Source organism: Nerophis ophidion, linkage group LG10 (genome assembly GCF_033978795.1).
Source record: "Nerophis ophidion isolate RoL-2023_Sa linkage group LG10, RoL_Noph_v1.0, whole genome shotgun sequence".
Classification (NCBI taxonomy): domain Eukaryota; kingdom Metazoa; phylum Chordata; class Actinopteri; order Syngnathiformes; family Syngnathidae; genus Nerophis; species Nerophis ophidion.
Window position 1 is genome coordinate 68,764,579 of NC_084620.1, and position 19,686 is coordinate 68,784,264.

General features: G+C 40.9%; 1 long non-coding RNA gene across 4 annotated transcripts in view; it reads right to left on the reverse strand.

Moving 5' to 3' along the window:
• Nucleotides 1-19,686, reverse strand: part of LOC133561226 (uncharacterized) — a 381,703-nt gene that overhangs the window by 69,342 nt on the left and 292,675 nt on the right. For 3 of the 4 annotated variants that reach the window (XR_009808613.1, XR_009808612.1, XR_009808611.1), the window contains exon 4: nucleotides 12,395-12,485. This is a non-coding gene — a long non-coding RNA (uncharacterized LOC133561226). Of the gene's footprint in view, nucleotides 1-2,286; nucleotides 3,697-12,394; nucleotides 12,486-19,686 lie in introns of those variants that run through there. The other variant, XR_009808614.1, reaches the window with a different exon arrangement.

A 19,686-nucleotide genomic window follows, 5' to 3' on the forward strand; every position in this document is an offset into this window, starting at 1 on the left:
GGAACACATTTGCAGCGTGTGCAACTAAATTAGGGGTTCAATCCTGTGTGTGTGTGTGTTTTATTTGGAGGCTCACACAACATCAGCACCAGTTCTACTTGATGTGATATCGAGATGAGAGGTGATGTGCTTATTTGAAGACAGAAATGTGTCACGGGGTTCTGCACAGAGAGCTTGAGGAGGTTCTTTTTTCCCCACTCTTGACACTTTTCATGGAAATGTGTCGCTGTGTGTGTGTGTGTGTGTGTGTGTGTGTGTGTTTATCAGCAGCTGTCACATGTGACTCGCGCTACAGTCTATCTGCATGCAGTCACAAAGACAGTGTGACAGCGATAAGGGCCTCTTAAAAGGCAACGCAAGACCTACACGTCTTGGGGGGCACCGAGTGGCTCAGCTCCTGCCTGTAAATTAGGCACAACACACACACACACACACACACACACACACACACACACACACACACACACACACACACACACACACACACACACACACACACACACACACACACTGCGTATATTCCGTAAAATTTCAGCAGAAAATGATCATTGACACACATTGTACTTAAAAGCCTACTGAAGTGAGATTTTCTTATTGAAACGGGGATAGCAGGTCCATTCTATGTGTCATACTTGATCATTTCGCCATATCGCCATATTTTTGCTGAAAGGATTTAGTAGAGAACATCCACGATAAAGTTGGCAACTTTTGGTCGCTAATAAAAAAGCCTTGCCTGTACCGGAAGTAGCAGACGATGTGCGCGTGACGTCACGGGTTGTGGAGCTCCTCACATCTGAACATTGCTTACAATCATGGCCACCAGCAGCGAGAGCGATTCGGACTGAGAAAGCGACGATTTCCCCATTAAATTGAGCGAGGACGAATGACTCGTGGATGAGAAAAGTGAGAGTGAAGGACTAGAAACAAAACAAAACAAAAAAAAAACTAGACGGCAGAGCGATTCAGATGTTATTAGACGCATAATCACAGTATTATGGACATCTGTGTTGCAGAATCTTTTGCAATTTCTCCAATGAATAATAGAGACGTCAAAGAAGAAAGATGTAGGTGGGAAGCGGTGTATTGCGGTCGCCTTTAGCAACACAAACACAGCCGGTGTTTCCTTGTTTACATTCCCGAAAGATGACGGTGAAGCTTTACTATGGAACAGAGCGGTCAAGAGAACATGGTTCCCTACCACATGGGACGGCGTGGCGCAGTGGGAGAGTGGCCGTGCGCAACCCGAGGGTCACTGGTTCAAATCCCACCTAGAACCAACCTCGTCACGTCCGTTGTGTCCTGAGCAAGACACTTCACCCTTGCTCCTGATGGGTGCTGGTTGGCGCCTTGCATGGCAGCTCCCTCCATCAGTGTGTGAATGTGTGTGTGAATGGGTAAATGTGGAAGTAGTGTCAAAGCGCTTTGAGTACCTTGAAGGTAGAAAAGCGCTATACAAGTACAACCCATTTATCATTTATTTATTTACCACATGTCAACCGGCAGGTTTCGGTGACAAAATGGTGGTAATAAGTCGGCTCTTACCGTAGACATGAGCAGAGAGCTTGCGTCGTTCCTCCTGCACCTGTCAAAGAGGCAGCTGCGGACTCTCATGCCTCCTCCCACCGGCCTCCTCCGACCGTCGGATGCTTCCACCGTGGAGGAGGAAAAAAAAAAAAATCTCAGCTTGGCCCCACTGGCTGCTTTGTCTCATCAAGAAACGTGGCTTCCCTCGGAGACACTGGCGGTCACCACACCCGTAACACAATAAGCAGATAAGGGATTTTACAGATTCTGTAAAATCCCTTATCTGCTTATTGTGTTACTAGTGTTTTAGTGAGATTATATGGTCGTACCTGTTTAACCTGAAAATAGGAGGGGTGTGGTGACCGCCAGTGTCTCCGAGGGAAGCCACATTTCTCGACGAGGCGAAGGCAACCAATGCTTCCTCCATGGTGGAGGCATCCGACGGTCAGGGGTGGCCGGTGGGAGGAGGAAAAAGAGTCCGCAGCTGCCTCTTTGACAGGTGCAGGAGGAACGACGCAAGCTCTCCGCTCATGTCTACGATAAGAGCCGACGTAATACCACCATTTTCTCACCGAAACCTTCCGGTTGACATGTGGTAGGGAACCATTTTCGCTTGACCGCTGTGTTCCATAGTAAAGCTTCACCGTCATCATTCGGGAATGTAAACAAGGAAACACCGGCAGTGTTTGTGTTGCTAAAGGCGGCCGCAATACACCGCTTCCCACCTACGTCTTTCTTCTTTGACGTCTCCATTATTAATTGAACAAATTGTAAAAGATTCAGTAACACAGATGTCCAGAATACTGTTGAATTATGCGAAGAATAGAGACGACTTATAGCTGGGAACGGTGCTGGAACAAAATGTCCTCTACAATATAAACTATCAGACTGCGTGGTCGCTAGTAGTGGCTTTCAGTAGGCCTTTAACTTTTTTGTTGCCTCCTTTTGCACGGCTCTCCAAATCAACATTGGAACTGTTTAACTGGCCCCAACGAATTTGACAAGATTTTGGGTTTAGGACAGGGGTCGGCAACCTAAAATGTTGAAAGAGCCATATTGGACCAAAAAATATACACCAAAAAATATTCTGGAGCCGCAAAACATTAAAAGCCTTATATAATACTTATGGTGAAGGTACCATGTTGTATGTGCTTAAATTAGATATTAACTATCAAACTGACTATGTTTCACAGGCTGATGCAAATCTTTAATGATAGAAATGTTGAAATGTAATATTTATTCTACAAATTTTTATAACATTGGAAAACATTAGTAAAATGGAGGCTTCTCTGAGGGTGAGATCACTCCTGGAAATTTCCGTCTCAAAATGGTCAAAAGTATAGATGCGTTTGTCTAAGTCAGGGGTGTCCAAACTTTTTCCACTGAGGGCCGCACACGGAAAAATTAAAGCATGTGGGGGCTATTTTGATATTTTATTATTTTCAAACCTTAACAAAATATATGGATTTTTAATTTTTTTTATTTTAAAACCTTAACAAAATTTATGGATTTAAAAAAAATATATATTTTACCTACAGGGACCTTAAAGGGCCTCAGTTATTAAAATGTTAAAAATAAGTCAAATAAGTTTTACTGTTATTTCTTATTTAACGCTTACAGTAAATCTCAATATCAACTATAAAAAAAAAGGTTTTATGGCTTTTATTTTAAAAATAACTTTTGTTTTTTATAGTAAAACTGAAATATGCAGTATTTAGTCATTAGAGCCCTAAAATATAAATAATAATTGCCACCATTGATTTTAAATTATTTATTATATTTGAGTAATCACAGTGAAAAGATGAATAAAATACATCTAAATATATTTGGGATCCAAAAGGTTCCCCACTCAGAAAATTATACATTTTTATTAGGTTTTTTTTTAATTTCAACACTTAAGTTACAAGATCAACTTCAGATAAATCTGTCGATTTTACGTTCTATTATTTTATTTGTTTTATGCTCTTTGGTCGGTCAATCAATCAATCAATCAATGTTTATTTACATAGCTCTAAATCACAAGTGCCTCAAAGGGCTGCACAAACCACAACGACATCCTCGGTAGCGCCCACATAAGGGCAAGGAAAAACTCACCCCAGTGGGACGTCGACCATGATGACTATGAGAAACCTTGGAGAGGACCACATATGTGGCCAATCCCCTAACATGATCCTGTGAAAGTCCAATCCATCAAAGAAAACATTGTTTTTATAAGGCAACTGCACAATATATGCGATATTTACAGAATAAAACATTTTAAAGTGAATTTTTTGAACTAATTGGAGCTTTGAAAATAATTCATTATAACATGTATTTTTTTGTCATTTTTTTTTATTGAGCAATGGCAAATAAAAATCAAAAATAAAGAAACACAAAAGAAAAAACAGCCTGCATGGCAGCTTTGTGTCAACATTGCAACTTTTCCTCGTTATATTTCACCTCATTCCAATGTTTTTAACGTTTTTTTTTAATTTTTGAAATAGCCTTTCCAGACTGTGTGGGGGGCCGGTAAACAATTAGTTGCGGGCCACAAATGGAACCCGGGCCGCACTTTGGACACCCTTGGTCTAAGTTAAAGGAAACGGCAGGCCGTCTTCTTTTAATGGATTTATTACTATCTTTGGCAAGCTAGGTAATGTTTGCTGTGGTCTGGAACAACATGTCACACAAACAACTATCAGACATGCAGCCAATATTACATACAATGTGTCATGAGGCATAGAAATATAAATTAAATACAGTGAGGACATAAGTAAAGCTAATTAAATGAGCTCAAAATGACCTACAAACGAGGCAAAATGATGCAATAAATAGCATGTTAGCATTGATTAGCTTGCAGTCATGCACTGACCAAATATACCTAATTAGCAGTCAATAATATCAAAAAAGGTCACGTTTGTGCATTCACACACGGCGTGAAAAGTTTGTTGGACAAAATGGGCCAAAGAAGGAGTGGCATAAAACACGTCTTACTGTGGCAGCCTCTGAGAAAGTTGTACATGTAAAAAAAAACTACGCTGCGTTCAAGGACCGCAGAAATTAGTAGGACAAAACGACTCTCGTCAAGTCCTCTCATCGGTGAAGCATGTTTAATATACCGTATTTCCTTCAATTGCCGCCGGGGCGCTAATTAATTTAAAACCTCTTCTCACTCCGGCGTTTACCAAAGGCATGCAGTAAAAGTAAGCATGCTCTAATTATTTTGAAACCTCTTTTCACTCCGGCACTTACCAAAGGCAAGCAGTAAAAGTAAGCATGCTCTAATTATTTTGAAACCTCTTTTCACTCCGGCGTTTAGCAAAGGCATGCGGTAAATTTAGGCCTGCGCTTATAAATTTGAGTGTGATGTAAGGATACCACCATGAAAAGCACATTTAATAAAAAAAACGTTATTATGGTCTTACCTTTACTTATAAATGAAGTCCATGCGCAGCTCCTTCTGATCAAAAGCATCGATAACTTATTTATAGAAGTCTTCCTTATCTTTCTTCAGTTTTAAAAGTCTCTCTGTCTCGATGGAGATCTTCCTTTATTACCTCCTGCTTCGATTGAAAGTCCAGTTTAGAAAACGGTTTTATTTTAGATATGTAATCCCCCGTGTTAAAAGTGCAAGCGAGAGGAAAAAAATAAACGCTGCTTGTTGTCACTTCTTCTGCAGCCGAGTAGTCGCAAGAAGGATCACTAGCGCCCTCTACCACCAGGAGGCGGGAGTCATTTAATGACTCATATTTGACACACGCAGCTACGGTATACTAATAAAACATAGCTGCTTACTGTTCTTTTTAGCATATTCAATAGCTTGGACCTTAAATCCTACAGAATAGCTCTTAATCTTCTTCCCTTTATGCGATTTCAAATGATTGAAATCAGCCTCCTCCATTTTGAAAATGATGACAGGTGAAGTGTCACTCGTGACGTGACGAGTTTGACCCGGTGGATATTCTAGGCATATGCTAATATATTTTGCGAAACGAGTTTGACCCGGTGGAAATTCTAGACATGCGCTAATAAAAAATAATGTTTAGCGAAACGAGTTTGACCCGGCGTTAATCCTGACCCGGCGGTAATGCTAAGCAGGCGCTAATTATTTTGCGAAACGAGTTTGACCCGGTGGAAATTCTAGGCAGGCGCATACTAATTCAAGGAAATACGGTATGCAAAAGAGATTTTTTAAAAACTCCTCCTCATCCTGAATATGTGGCCCACTAAGCCCACCCAGCATGAGTCACATGATGGACAGACCCAATTGCACTCCGTTTGACCCCCCCTCTCCCAACAGTACCCCCACCCTTATTGCCACCGGTCCCCTGTGCGCCCATTACCGAGCAGACTGGGCAAATTGAACTAATCATCTTTGATAAAGTACACACTCTGCGGGCCTGCGAGGCAGCGAAGACAAAGGTCATTCGCCGTAATACGACATGACATCGCCGCTGTTGCCTGGCAGCCCGTGTGAACGCTGGGATCAGACGGGAAGCGGGGCCGCGTATTCTCTCGAGGGTTTCCAGGAAATTGTATCAAACAAAAATATATGCTCACCTGTTTGCTTTCATTCAGAGGAAAGCCGCATTTACCACCCTTCTGATGCGATTGATTTATTTCACCTGAAAGAGGCTCTGGGCTGGGCTGATACTTTTTTAGTATCGGTCCGATGCCAAGTACCGTATTTTTCGGACTACAAGGCACACTAAAAATCCTTTAATTCTCTCAAAAATCGACATTGCAACTTACAACCCGGTGCCCCTAACGTACGGCAAATTTCTGGCTGTGCTTACCGACCTCGAAGCAATTTTATTTGGCATGTAATGTAATGATAAGTGTGACCAGTAGATGGCAGTCATACATAAGAGATACGGGTAAACTGCAAGATGACGCCAGTAAAAAACACCAATACTTTAAATGTTCCATTGAGAATATAGAACATTACACACGGTGCTCAAAAATCTGTCAACATTTTTTTAGTCCGACTTTGTTGCGCTATGAAGCCGCACCGCTTGATGGTTCGCCGCCGCATTAAACATACCAGTATTATTATGGTGTGTGTATAAGGATCGCAAAATGGCCCCTATTTTGTTCGTCAATATTATGCAAAACCAACTTTTCTTACTTTTTGGTAACTGCTGATGTCTATTTGTGATCTGCATAAGTCCTGAAAATAAGCGCGTGTCCGCCATTGCAGTTTGTTGTAACGCCACAGTCATAAGCTTCTTCTTTTTCTCTGACTTCTTGTTATGGGACATTCATCCTCCGATGTTGCCATTTCTAATATAAAGTAGCGTAAAAAAGTTTTTACTTACCGTATTTCCTTGAATTGCAGCCGGGTGTATAGTATGCGCCTGCCTAGAATTACTAGCGCATGCTTAGCATTACCGCCGGCTCAGGGTTAAACTCGTTTCGCAAAATATTATTTTTATTAGCGCATGTCTAGAATTTCCACCGGGTCAACCTCGTTTCGCCAAATAATTAGCAAATGCCTAGAATTTCCACCGGGTCAAACTCGTCACGTCACGAGTGACACATCACCTGTCATCATTTTCAAATTGGAGGAGGCTGATTTCAATCATTTGAAATCGCATCAAGGGAAGAAGATTAACAGCTATTCAGTAGGATTTAAGGTCCAAGCTACTGAATATGTTAAAAAGAACAGTAAGCAGCTATGTTTTATTAATATACCGGAGCTGCGTGTGTCAAATATGAGTCATTAAATGACTCCCGCCTTCTGGTGGTAGAGGACGCTAGTGATCCTTCTTGAAGTGACAACAAGCAGCAAGAGTGAGCAGCGATCGTTTATTTTTTCCTCTCGCTTGCACTTTTAACATGGAGGATTACATATCTAAAATAAAACAGTTTTCTAAACTGGACTTTCAATCGAAGCAGGAGGTAATAAGGAAGATCTCCATCGAGACACAGAGACTTTTAAAACTGAAGAAAGATAAGGAAGACTTCAATAAACAAGTTATCGATGCTTTTGATCAGAAGGAGCTGCGCATGGACTTCATTTATAAGTAAAGGTAAGACCATAATAGCGTTTTTATTCTTATTAAATGTGCTTTTCATGATGGTATCCTTACATCACACTCAAATTTATATTCAAAGTTCCTTTCACTGGAACAAAGGGGCCAAACCCAACTCCTGAGAAACAACCCCACACCATGATTCCTCTTCCGCCAAAATTTCTGGTGCTGCAGCCTATCTCAGCTGCTTCGGGCGGAAGGCGGTGTAAACCCTGGACAAGTTGCCACCTCATCGCAGGGCCAACAAAGATAGACAACATTCACACTCGCAATCAAAACTTGAGGGTTCCGGGTTCGATTCCCGCTTCCGCCATCCTAGTCACTGCTGTTGTGTCCTTGGGCAAGAAACTTTACCCACCTGCTCCCAGTGCCACCCACACTGGTTTAAATGTAACTTAGATATTGGCTTTCACTATGTAAAGCACTTTGAGTCACTAGAGAAAAGCGCTATATAAATATAATTCACTTCACTTCACTTCAATACTAAAGTACTTTTTTTTTTGACAAGGAGACTACAGCCATCGACGTACAATAACCAGAGGTAACACAATCTAGTGAGAAGATTGAACAGATTGGGCGGTACAGTTCGGTTGGTATAGTGACCGTGCCAGCAACTTGAGGGTTCCAGGTTCGATCCCCACTTCCGCAAGGGCAAGACACTTTACACACCTGTTCCCAGTTACAACCACGCTGGTTTAAATGTAACTCAGATATTGGGTTTGACTATGTAAAGCACTATGTCACTAGAGAAATTCGCTATATAAAAGTAGTATTCACTTCACAAAGCTACTGTCACGCAAGAGCTAAACCACAGTTCAGCCAATGCTGCTCTGTATGTTTCTCTCGCTCACGTCGCTTGGCAACAGGCACTGACTTTTGAAAGCACACACTCTGCTTTCATGAAACATCTTTCAACTGCATATGCTGGATATGTTTTTTCTTTTTAAGTAACCCAATAATGACTTTCCTCAAATATTTCATTTTACTTACATTTTTTTTTATCAAAGAGTAATTTGGTTGCTAACACAACAATTTTTTGACAAAGTAACTGTTATGATCTGCTGCCTGGATCATATTATGATTTACATTTTTGAGTCTTTTTGTGTTTTCTGTTGGTTTTGGACTCCTTCGGTTCCTGTTTGTGCACCTCTCAGTTGGTTTCCATAGTTACTCATTATTTTCACCTGCCGCTTGTTCCGGACGCACACCTGTTTTGTAATCACTGTCATTATTTAAGCCTGCCTTCTCCCTTCGTAGTTTGTTTTTATACAACAAGTAACGACTTCTGTTTTCCTGCGAGCTTCCACACTAGGCCCTTTTGTTTTTGCTAGCTTCCATGCTGAGCTCCTTTTGTTTTCTAGCTCTCATGCTAGCTCTTATACTTATTTGTCTTAAGTGCTATGCGCACGTTTTTTCTTTGTTCTGACTGATTTATTTCTTAATAAATCCTTTTTCCTACCTGCATGCTGTGTCCGAAGCCTGTCTGCATCCCTGGGAGAACAAAACCCGCGTTATGATGCGACCGGGTCGTTACAGTTAGAAATAACTATAAGCAATTACCTTTTTAAAAAATGATGACACTTCGCCTTGCCACTCTGACCACGAGCGAGTAACCAGCAACTAGTTAGCTTGAGCTGAAAACAACGTTAGTTGCCACCCGCCATAAAATGAAGAAAAAGAAGAAGCTTGAGCGCCTTCTCTAATACCTTTGAGTTAAGAAAAGTTATAAACCATGTGATGCAGCATAAAACCACTACAACATTATTTATCTGAAGACTGAGAATGCACCACCTTAAGGAGGGCAGAAGTGCTGAAAGATACAACCATCCCGTCACTGGTCAGTCCGGGGAGAGCGGACTTTGTAAGTCACGGTTTTATGTTCTTATTTTAACGTTTAGCAGTAGTGCTACATGAGAACACTTCAAGGCTCTCTCAAAGTCTGCCATGTGGTAGAAAACACAGAAAGTCTTCTCTATGTTGTTGTTGTTATTATTTTCACAGAGTGCATACCAGGAAAGAAATGACCAAAATACTGTAGATAATACATGTTATTAGGGTCCTTGGCCCATGGCAAAGGACTCCACAGGAGTCCTTTGCCATGGGCCAAGGACCCTATTGAAACTGCTGTGTTTTATTATTATTCCGCACCTACATGCTGTAATTTGACCCACTTAACATGCTTCAAAACTCACCAAATGTGACACACACGTCGGTATAGCAAACCTTCCCAAGTTATTAAGCAACCAAACCCCAAAAATGAAAATTGTGCGCTAGCGCCCCCTAGGAAAAAATTACAGACAAAACTGCATGTAACTTCTGTTAGGAATGTCATAGCGACATGAAACAAAAACTCCTATGTAGGTCTGACTTAGACCCAATTTTCATACACTCACTTCTTTCAGCAAAAATCTACAGGAAGTTGGCAAAAACCCCTTCAAAATAAAATGTTTGCAAAAAAATGCAATATTTGCCTCTTTGCGCTGTAATTTGACCCCTTTAAAATGCTTCAAAAGTCACCAAACTTGGCGCACACATAAGGACTGGCGAATATTGCGATCTAATGAAAAAAACCAAACCCCAAAACTCAAAATTGCGCTCTAGCGCTATTTTTGAATAAAACACTGAAAAAACGGCTCCTAGGAAGAAAACACAGACAAAATTGCTTGTAACTTCCGGTAAGAATGTCGGAGAGACATGAAAAAAAAACCTCTATGTAGGTCTCGCTTAGACCTACATTTCATAGATTGACAACCCCCAACAAATATCAACAGGAAGTTTGCAATCCCCCCTTCAAAACAAAAGTTTTGTAAAAACCGGTCACCTTTCTTCAAACATTATCTCCTCTGAGTGGGTTTGTTGTTTTGGCTTCAAACTCGCACAGGAGAGAGATTGAACCCTTCTGATTAGAAGTATAGAACAGAGTTTTGATAAGTTCTCAGGTTTTGATTTTACGCGCCTTCAAAGAACCCCTGTGCAAAGTCTCCTAAAAAATTTAATTTTTGCCTCTTTGAGCTGTTATTTGACCCCCTTAAAATGCTTCTAAACTCACCAAACTTGACACACACATCAGGTCTGGCAAAAATTGCGATCTGATGAAAAAACCTAACCTCAAAACTCAAAATTGCGCTCTACCTCCTCCCTAGGAATACAACACGGACAAACTGCTCCTAAGAAGAAAACACAACAACACTGCTTGTAACTTCCGGTAGGAATGTCAGAGAGACATGAAACAAAAAACACTATGTAGGTCTCACTTAGACCTACATTTTAATAATTAACATACTTTAGCAAAAATCAACAGGAAGTTTGATATTTTCACTTCAATACAACAACTGCATTACTTTCACAATGCATTAGATTCTCAAAATAGTGGCTCCAAGGCGTCTTCTACCGCTTATCCGGCCGTGGGTCTCGGGGGCAGCAGCCAAAGGCGGACCCGACCAACGCTGCTTGCAGCTTTAATTATGACTGTGCCTGTTACTAAATAACGAATATTTATAGCATGTAAATAAAACGGTGTAGGAGGTTTTTTGATGTTTTTTAGAGTGTGGCATAAATATCCCCATCTTTTTTCCACTTTTAAAAATGCACAGAGAAATGAAAGACGTGTGTTCTTGTCTCACATAAGGACTGTGGGACGACGTTCAAAGATATGCACACTGAAGCCCGTCATCAGTCCTGGTAAGACTCGCCAGGAAATTGGACCTGGCGAGGTGGAGCTTCACCTTGTTTACTTATGCCTCGCTCACTGCTCCATTCTGGCAAAGGCAATGATTCTTCCACTATTTCACCTGACCCTGTACTTCCTTTGGACCAGGGGTGTCCAAACTTTTTCTACTGGGGGGCCTCAGACTTATAATTCTAAACATTTGACGACCATTTTGATATCCTTTACTTTCAAAATCCGCACAAAAGAAACATTTTTTTAAAACAAAAAACCCCCAACAAAAACAGCTTATCACCTTTGCATTATTAGCATCATTTTTTATATTCTTTACTTTCAAAACCAGCCCAATAGAACTATATTTTTTTTAAATGAAAACCCCAACAAAAACAGCTTATTAGCAGCATTATTTCAATTGTTTGTCACATTAAACCTGTTTGCCTTTTTTATTCATTTTTTTTTTTTAATTACTATATGTAATTATCTAGTAAAATTATTTTTTTTATGTGCTGCGGGCCAGGCCGTTAAAAGAAAATATGTGGTCCGTGAGTCTTATGTGGCCCACATATTTTCTTTTAAAGGCTGCAGCAACTTCTAAAAATACTTTTACTTAAAAAATAAATAAGTTAGTGAAAAAACATAGAAAATAAAATAATGCAAAGTTTGCAAACTTTTTAGTTTTTATTTTTCCTCAATTTTTTTGAGGAACATTTTTTGTTAACCTCTATTAGATTAGAGGCCGTGGACAAGTTTCATAGCCATTTTTTTTTTCCTCCTGTTGGAGCGTTTTGTGTTTATAATAAGTTTTATCGAATATACGGCGCCAAGTATAGTTTGTCATTGTTTTTGTGTTTTCCTCCTTTCAGAGTGGTTTTTTAGAACCTTTTTCGCCGACTAGTTTTAGTGATAGCTTATATTGAATTGCCCTGACTCTGGAAGTGAAAGGAAGCTTTCAAAATAAAAGCCTGCCGATTTATTCCCTACTCTGCATCTAAGTCCTATATTTTGACTAAGCCTGACACAAAAAAGCAAATGTGAGCAAATCCCAAAAGAGTTCAGCTTTTACCAAAGGCAGCAAACATAAATGAAGCTTTCAGCACATACAAAACCTTGAGATCTGCAGTTATATTTTGATAAAAACAGGTAAAACCACGCATAATTGTAACGACAAGGTAAAATGGCCAAAACTTACCATGCAGTTGCAGGTGTGATCACTTCTCGGTCTTCTGTAAAACCCGCCAGGTGTTCAGTGGTGCCTCCCATGATCTCTGTGAGTGGTTATCCTGAAGAATAAATGAAAAACAAAAGTAAATTAAAGCTGCAAGCAGCGTTGGTCGCGTCCGCCTTTGGCTGCTGCCCCCGAGACCCACGGCCGGATAAGTGTTAGAAGACGCCTTGGAGCCACTATTTTGAGAATCTAATGCATTGTGAAAGTAATGCAGTTGTTGTATTGAAGTGAAAATATCAAACTTTCTGTTGATTTTTGCTAAATTATGTTAATTATTAAAATGTAGGTCTAAATGAGACCTACATAGTGGTTTTTGTTTCATGTCTCTTTGACATTCCTACCGGAAGTTACAAGCAGTTTTGTCTGTGTTTTCTTCCTAGGAGCAGTATGTCTGTGTTGTATTCCTAGGGGGCGCTAGAGCACAATTTTGAGTTTTGAGGTTTGGTTTTTTTATTAGCTCGCAATTGTTGCCAGTCCTGATGTGTGTGTCAAGTTTGGTGAGTTTTGAAGCATTGTAAAGGGGTCAAATTACAGATGAAAGAGGCAAAAATGACATTTTTTAGGAGACTTTGCACAGGGGTTCTTTGCAGGCGCGTAAAATCAAAACCTGAGAACTTATCAAAACTCTGTTCAATACCTTTAATCAGAAGGGTTCAATCTCTCTCCTTTGCGAATTTGAAGCCAAAACAACAAACGCACTCAGAGGAGACAATGTTTGAAGAAAGGTGACCGGTTTTTAGAAATTTTTGGTTTTGAAGGTGGGTTTGCAAACTTCCTGTTGATTTTTGTTGGGGGTTGTCAATCTATGAAATGTAGGTCTAAGCGAGACCTACATAGAAGTTTTTGTTTCATGTCTCTCCGAAATTCTTACCGGAAGTTACAAGCAATTTTGTCTGTGTTTTCTTCCTAGGAGCCGTTTTTTCAGTGTTTTATTCAAAAATAGCGCTAGAGCGCAATTTTGAGTTTAAGGGTTTGGTTTTTTCATTAGATCGCAATATTCACCAGTCCTTATGTGTGCGCCAAGTTTGGTGAATTTTGAAGCATTTTAAAGGGGTCAAATTACAGCGCAAAGAGGCAAAATTGCATTTTTTTGCGAACATTTTATTTTGAAGGGGTTTTTGCCAACTTCCTGTAGATTTTTGCTGAAAGAAGTGAGTGTATGAAAATTGGGTCTAAGTCAGACCTACATAGGAGTTTTTGTTTCATGTCGCTATGACATTCCTAACAGAAGTTACATGCAGTTTTGTCTGTAATTTTTTCCTAGGGGGCGCTAGAGCGCAATTTTCATTTTGGGGGATTGGTTGCTTGATATGTTGGGAAGGTTTGCTATACCGACGTGTGTCAAATTTGGTGAGTTTTGAAGCATGTTAAGGGGGTCAAATTACAGCGCGTAGGTGCGGAATAATAATAAAACACAGCAGTTTCAATAGGGTCCTTGGCCCATGGCAAAGGACTCCTGTGGACCCTAATTAATGCAATGGAGTGCTAATGCGCAGCTCGTTTACAAGGACGCGTCCTCACAAAAGGCAAAGTTAAATCATGAAATGCAACCTTGGAAATGTGTGATAATAATACCATATAAGTATTAAATGCATGTTCCAAATAAACTCACATCATAACCATAACCAATGTCAAAGTATTGGACCGGGACTCCAAACCAGGGTGGAGATAGGAGGCCGAAAAAGTTGATCCCTATTAGTCCCAAGAGCTACCAAACCAGTGTTGCAAGGAAGGCACTACTCTAGTGAGTATTGATCCGAGGCAGGTGAGTCGCCTGATCACTAATCAAGAACAGGTGTGGGGAATAACGCTCAGTGTTGTAGTCATCTGGTCAAAATGAAGGACATTCGCCAGGAAGAAACACGAAACACAAAATCTCTCATGACACTCCTGTTCAAGACGAGTGGTTCTCAAAGGTTTTTTTGCCTCCAAGTACCGACATAATGACCAATATTAAAACTTATAAATATGAATCAAAAACAAGTTATTCAAAGGCCTACTGAAATGAGATGTTCTTATTTAAACGGGGATAGCAGGTCCATTCTATGTGTCATACTTGATCATTTCGCCATATTTTTGCTGAAAGGATTTAGTAGAGAACATCCACGATAAAGTTGGCAACTTTTGGTCGCTAATAAAAAAGCCTTGCCTGTACCGGAAGTAGCAGACGATGTGCGCGTGACGTCACGGGTTGTGGAGCTCCTCACATCTGAACATTGTTTACAATCATGGCCACCAGCAGCTAGAGCGATTCACACCGAGAAAGTGACGATTTCCCCATTAATTTGAGCGAGCATGAAAGATTTGTGGATGAGGAAAGTGAGAGTGAAGGACTAGAAATTTTTTTTTTTAAAAAGACAGGGGAGTGGGAGCAATTCAGATGTTATTATACACATTTAATAATAATAATAATGGATTAGATTTATATCGCACTTTTCTATTGTTAGATACTCAAAGCGCTCACATAGAAGTGGGAACCCATCATTCATTCACACCTGGTGGTGGTAAGCTATATCTGTTGCCACAGCTGCCCTGGGGTAGACTGACGGAAGCGTTTGCGCCTACGGCCCCTCTGACCACCACCAACCATTCATTCATTCATTACTAAGATAATTCTGGATGATCCCTTATCTGCTTGTGTTACTAGCGTTTTAGTGAGATGATATGGTACTTGAAAGTCGGAGGGGTGTGGTGACAGCCAGTGTCTCTGAGGGAAGCCACGCAGCTGCAGGAAGACGCAAGCTCCGCTCATGTCTACGGTAAGTCGTTCAACAGTCCGGGGTCTCCGCTGTCGTATTTTATGCTTCATAATGCGCCGCACATTTTCATGGGAGACAAGTCTGGACTGCAGGCGGGCCTGGAAAGTACTCACACTCTTTTTTTATGAAGCCACGCTGTTGTAACACAAGGCTTGGCATTGTCTTGATGAAATAAGCGGGGGCGTCCATGAAAAAGTAGCGCTTAGATGGCAGCATATGTTGCTCCAAAACCTGTATGGACCTTTCAGCATTAATGGTGCCTTCACAGATGTGTAAGTTACCCATGCCTTGGGCACTAATACACCCCCATACCATCACAGATGCTGGCTTTTCAACTTTGTGCCTATAACAATCCGAATGGTTATTTTCCTCTTTGATCTGGAGGACACCACGTCCTCTGTTTCCAAATATAATTTGAAATGTGGACTCGTCAAACCACAGAACACTTTTCCACTTTGCATCAGTCCATCTTAAATGAGCTCGGGCCCAACGAAGCCGGCGGCGTTTCAGGGTGTTGTTGATAAATGGGTTTGGCTTTGCATAGTAGAGTTTTAACTTGCACTTACAGATGTAGCGACCAACTGTAGTGACTGACAGTGGTTTTATGAAGTGTTCCTGAGCCCATGTGGTGATATCCTTTACACACTGATGTGAGTTTTTGATGCAGTACCGCCTGAGGGATCAACGATCCGTAATATCATCGCTTACGTGCAGTGATTTCTCCAGATTCTCTGGACCTTTTGATGATTTTACGGACCGTAGATGGTAAAATCCCTAAATTCCTTGCAATAGCTCGTTGAGAAATGTTGTTCTAAAACTGTTCGACAATTTGCTTACAAAGTGGTGACCCTCACCCCATCCTTGTTTGTGAATTACTTAGCATTTCATGGAAGCTGCTTTTATACCCAATCATGGCACCCACCTGTTCCCAATTAGCCTGCACACCTGTGGGATGTTCCAAACTTTATCAGTATTTATTGGGGATGCACCGAAATGAAAATTTGTGGCCGGAGCCGAAACCGAATAAAATTTGAGCGCTTGGCCGAAGGCCGAATACCAAATAATAAATGCAGTTTTTCCCAACTTTTTTATGTTGCATAAATAGCCTAGAATAAATATTTAGACATGTTTTTCAAATAAAGTACATTTTTATTGAATATTGACATTTTATAATATTCCAGTAGGCTTTGCTTTTCAAAAAAAGCACAGTTTTTCATTTATATTAGGCCTATAAACAAAACATGCATTCCAACAAAAATAAAGTGCATTAAAGTGGATAAACCCACAACAAATGAATTATTGTCCTTTTGGCAAAAGTCTGCTTAGCCACAGTAGATATGCTAATAATGTAAACTGAAGGCTCAAGTAAATCTCAATAAAGTGTGTGCTTGTAACCTCATACACTTATACAGGTAGCCTACACAACAGGCTAATAATGTAAACAGAGGCCCCACTAAATCTCAATAAGTGTGTGCTTGTAACCTCATACACTTATACAGGTAGCCTACACAACAGGCTAATAATGTAAACAGAAGGCTCAAGTAAATCTCAATAAGTGTGTGCTTGTAACCTCATACACTTATACAGGTAGCCTACACAACAGGCTAATAATGTAAACAGAGGCCCCACTAAATCTCAATAAGTGTGTGCTTGTAACCTCATACACTTATACAGGTAGCCTACACAACAGGCTAATAATGTAAACAGAGGCCCCACTAAATCTCAATAAGTGTGTGCTTGTAACCTCATACACTTATACAGGTAGCCTACACAACAGGCTAATAATGTAAACAGAAGGCTCAAGTAAATCTCAATTAAGTGTGTGCTTGTAACCTCATACACTTATACAGGTAGCCTACACAACAGGCTAATAATGTAAACAGAAGGCTCAAGTAAATCTCAATAAGTGTGTGCTTGTAACCTCATACACTTATACAAGTAGCCTACACAACAGACTAATAATGTAAACAGAGGCCCCACTAAATCTCAATTAAGTGTGTGCATGTAACCTCATACACTTATACAGGTACACAACATATCCCAGGCCAGAACAGATTTGTCAATAACAGTACTTCAGCTTCAGAATAAAAAGAGGGAAACTATGTACAAAACAATAGCGGTATAGCTCGGTTGGTAGAGTGGCCGTGCCAGCAACTTGAGGGTTGCAGGTTCGATTCCCGCTTCCGCCATCCTAGTCACTGCCGTTGTGTCCTTGGGCAAGACACTTTACCCACCTGCTCCCAGTGCCACCCACACTGCTTTAAATGTAACTTAGATATCGGGTTTCACTATGTAAAGCGCTTTGAGTCACTAGAGAAAAGTGCTATATAAATATAATTCACAATTTAAATTTTTCTCCTATGTCCTACTCTCCCTTGTGGAGGGGGTCCGGTCCGATCCGGTGGCCATGTACTGCTTGCCTGTGTATCGGCTGGGGACATCTCTGCGCTGCTGATCCGCCTCCGCTTGGGATGGTTTCCTGCTGGCTCCGCTGTGAACGGGACTCTCGCTGCTGTGTTGGATCCGCTTTGGACTGGACTCTCACGACTGTGTTGGATCCATTATGGATTGAACTTTCACAGTATCATGTTAGACCCGCTCGACATCCATTGCTTTCCTCCTCTCCAAGGTTCTCATAGTCATCATTGTCACCGACGTCCCACTGGGGGTGAGTTTTTCCTTGCCCTTATGCGGGCCTACCGAGGATGTGGTGGTGGTTTGTGCAGCCCTTTGAGACACTAGTGATTTAGGGCTATATAAGTAAACATTGATTGATTGATTGAAATTTAACACTGCACGTTGGTTGATTGCGTCACCGCGTCAAAAAATTGCGTCTTTGCGTCACACGCCACTATTCGGCCTTGCTTTTAACTCATTCCACCGAAGGCCGAATGTGGCTTTTTTTGCCATATTCGGCCGAATATACTCGGTTACCGATTAATCGGTGCATCCCTAGTATTTATTGCCACCTTTCCCAACTTCTTTGTCAGGTGTTGCTGGCATCAAATGTTTATCAGTTTGAACATCAAGTATGTTGTCTTTGTAGCATATTCAACTGAATATGACTTGAAAATGATTTGCAAATCATTGTATTCTGTTTATATTTACATCTAACACAATTTCCCAACTCATATGGAAACGGGGTTTGTAGAAAAAGAAAAAAAAAAATCAGATTCTAAGTCAAAGATAGTCCTAATGTGAAAAAAATAAAATAAAACTTGATACAGGTCTTTTTATAGCACTATAGGTATCATGATCCGTAGTCTGGATCATGTTTAGTTTAGTTATTTTCTGTTAGTTTGGACTCCCTTTGTTGTTTGTGTACCTTTTTGTGAGTCAGTTTGGTCACCATGGCAACATATTAATTTCACCTGCTGAGGGTTCCAGACGCACACCTGTTTTTGTTAATTACTTCCTTATTTAAGCCTGCCTTGTCCCGTCAGTCGGTCTTGGTCCCTTGTTTGCGGTATGCAACTGTTTCGTTGGTAATTCTAGATTTCTTGTTACCTGATCCTGTGCTAGTGTTAGCATTAGCTTCTGTGCTTTCGCCACGCGTTTCTTTTCGTCTGTTTTTGTACCATTGTTTTGTTATTAAATCATTCTTACCTTTTAGTTGTTGTCCGGAGTGTCTATGTTTGCGTTGGAGGAACGATCCCGCATTAAAATGCGACCCGCACGTGACAATAGGGTGTTCAGGTTCAGATTAATGCTCACAAAAACATCCAAAATGAGGTGACGTGTGCAAAAAGGATAGAGGTAAGAGGATAGAGAACATTGTGGAGGCGAGTTGATCCTTGATGGACAGCACGCGGACGCCGGGAGAGGCGGCGCTGACAGTTTGGCGGGCGGCAGAAGAAAGGCAAAGTAAGAGGACTGGACAGGCTGCTGGTTCCAGCACAGTGAGCGCTGTAGCTTCCCATCAACTCTTTAAGCTGGATGAGACTGCAGCACGTATTAATACCTGGTGGAGAGATCCTCGCTTTGTCTGATGGACTCCCGCAGGAGAGCCTCCATATCAGGCCCTCGTCTCATTTGACAAATGGATGGCTATTATAGCATTTACTATGATAGCTCCGGTGGCGGGGGGGCTGCCGCTTTAGATTTAGAGATAAAACATCTGCTTCCTGGGTCCTCCAGACCTGCTGCTTCCTTCAGATCCGAATGTCGGTATCTTGTTCTTTGGCATTTTACTTCAACCGTTGATGAAATGTCCATTTAGGTATTTCCTTGAATTGCCACCGGGTATATAGTATGCACCTGACTAGAATTACTGCCCGTTTCGCAAAATAATTAGCACATGCTTAGCATCACCGCCGGCTCAGGATTAACAAAATTTGTTTTGCAAAATATTATTTTTATTAGCGCATGTCTAGAATTTCCGCCCGGGTCAAACTCTTTTTGCAAAATAATTATCATATGCCTAGAATTTCCACAGGGTCAAACTCGTCACGTCACATGTCATCATTTTCAAAATAGATGAGGCCGATTTCAATCATT